The sequence below is a fragment of the Trichechus manatus genome, unplaced genomic scaffold (genome assembly GCF_000243295.1).
Source record: "Trichechus manatus latirostris isolate Lorelei unplaced genomic scaffold, TriManLat1.0 scaffold00090, whole genome shotgun sequence".
In the NCBI taxonomy this organism is placed as follows: Eukaryota; Metazoa; Chordata; class Mammalia; order Sirenia; family Trichechidae; genus Trichechus; species Trichechus manatus.
Genome location: NW_004444026.1, coordinates 740,394 through 743,293, shown reverse-complemented (window position 1 = coordinate 743,293; position 2,900 = coordinate 740,394).

Here is a 2,900-nt window from a genome sequence, read left to right as displayed (position 1 = left end):
TGAAAGACTGCATCTGAGAAGCTCATGATACAATTAAATTGTTAAACTAAGACGTTTTCTCCATGTAGTACAAGTGCCAAATAAATAAATAGACAGAGATCTGATAAAGGTGATTTCTCAGAGGCCATGCCATCCTGTCTTTCTGACTACTAGCATATAAGTAATTCTCCCTGTAAAGGGAGAAAGAGGAGCTTGATTTTCCATACAGAAGCAGTATGATTAGTGGCTAGGAATGAAGGCTCTGGAGTGAACCTTCCTGGATTTGATTCCTGGACTCATTAGCTGTGTGTCATTGGGCAAGTTACTTCACCTCTCTGTGCTTCAGTTTCATTACTATGTATACATGTACACATGAATACACACACATACTCTTACATTACAGAACTAATTAAGTGATTAGTATACACAAAGTACTTAGAAATTTGGCAAATAGTAAACACTCAGTAAAAGTTAATTATTATCACTATAAACCTAATCACACGAATATTATTAATGAGCTATTTCACCTGTCTTTGCTTTTTTCTTCTATTACAATGAGATGTTTTGAGATATAGGTGGCCATCGCTGTACCTTAGAAGAAATTCTGAGCAGAACTAGTTGTCCCAGTTCTAATGATTTTTTACTTTCACCTCACATTAAATAATAATAAAAAAGCTGAAAATTATCCTTGTGCAATCATACTGATTCCAACTTTTGTCCTCCATGAAGGAGAAAGACAGCATGTTTATGTAATAATCTACTGGAAGAATTATTATTCTCCACGCTGTGTGGTGCATATCCCAACTGCTTTTTAATTTATTTCCCATGTTACAGTTTTGAAATCAGAAACTAATTATAACATATTGCAAGAAAACTAATTTAATACATGCTAATGTGACAAGGGAAGGAGCCCTGGTGGCCCAGTGGTTAAGCACTCAGCTGCTAACTGAAGGGTCCATGGTTCAAACCCACTAGCTGCTCTGCCGGAGAAAGATGTGGCAGACTGCTTGCATAAAGATTACAACTTTGGGAACCCTTTAGGGTAGTTCTACCCTGTCCCATAGGGTCGCTATGAGTCAGAATCGACTCATTGGCAATGGGTTTGGATTTTTGAAAGTGAAAAGAAGGAGCATGGTGGCACAATGATTAAGTGCTCTGCTGTTAACTGAAAGCTCCGTAGTTTGAACTCAGTAGGGGCTCCACATGAGACAAGACCTGGCAATCTGTTCTCGTAAAGATTTCAGCCTCGGAAACCCTATGGGGCAGTTCTACTCTGTCCCACAGGGTAACTGTGAGTCGGAATTGACTCCACAGCACAAATAACAACACCAATGCGAAAAGAAGACAAGATACACATTGTACCCTACTGATAACAGTAGAGGCAGAGTAAATAGTCATCAGCATGTCTAATAAATGCAGCCCTTGAACTATGTTCAGCTTCCAATATGTGCCTGAAATCTTTGAATAGAAAAGATTTTTAAAAATTCTCATTGGAAGCATGGATTGTAATGGGTATTCTAGAAAAGCAAGTTATTACATTTCCTTCCCAGGAATTTTATCAATGTCTTTTGGGGATTCTAAATGGACAGATAAAATGTGTCACCTGAGGCCCTACGAGGAGGGGGAGGCTTACTCTTAGCCTCACAGAGAAGATTACAGGTGAGATCATCAAGCAAAGCTCAGTTCTCAAGAAGAGGGAAATCAGGTCACGGAGTAGCGAGGAACTCTTTAGGGTTTTCACTTCGACAACCCCCAAATCCCATCACCCCTATCAAAGCACTCTTTTTTGTTCTTAACTTTTTTTTTTTTTTTTGGTGGCCTGGATGTCTTTGCAAATATAATAAAAGCTTTGAATATTCCTTCTAGAAAAATGCACACAGACCCACACACAAAATTCTACCTGGGATTCCTTGGTTTTCCTGGATGCTCTCAGGTAAAGAACTCCTTTTGAAAGAAATGATTTTATATTATCTCCAGGAAGAGCCAATTGAGATTTGCAAATGGATTTTGCCACTTAATTTCTTTTAAAAAAAAATTAATTTAAAATCCTGACCTGTATCCCTCCCAAAAGATTTTACAGAGTTCACTTGCTTTGTTTTACTATGATCGGCAGTTTCAAAAACCTTTGCTGGTGTCTCTGACAGGCTTAATTTCTGGGGAACTTATATTTCTTCCTGCTGGGAAGCATAGCAGGCATTGATGCATGCCTTCTTAGCAATGCTTCATTATAATTTTATGAGGATGTAAACAAAAAACTGTAGTGTTATTCTCATATTGGTTTGCATTAAATAAACATCGATAACCCACAGGATCATGATCAGAATTCAGATTTCTTAACCTCGAAATACAGTGTTTTGGGAGAAATAAATATTTGCTTAGTAACACTATATGCTGGACTAAAATGAGTTTTCTACAAATGTACACATCTACTGTAATCGCAGAAGACAGATTTCAAAACTATGGGGAGAAAAACTTTTTAAAACTCACCCTTGGTGGCTACATGCAGTGTTGATGAGTCAATCTATGAATTTCCATGTCTACATCTTATATTTTAAAGTTGGGACAGAGAAACTGCCTGAATATTTGATGTAAGATTTGTTTTAAAAGAGTTTGGTAATTCATGCAAAGCTACCTAAAAGCGCCTTTAATTCTTAGGAGTTAAATCCTTAGAAAAGGTTACAATCATCAAAATTTAATTTCTTTTTTTCCCTTTGAGACCAAGCATCACACACCAAGAAGAGCTAAGTTTATAATAATTTATTATGGTCGCATGTCACTTGCTATGTATAATAAATTATAGAAACCATAACATCTTTATAAACTATTTCGTGTATAATATTCACTTCCTAATGCTTAATGCAATAACTGTGAGGACTTTCATTAGATTATATTTTAGCATTAGTCAGAAGATAAAAAGTATT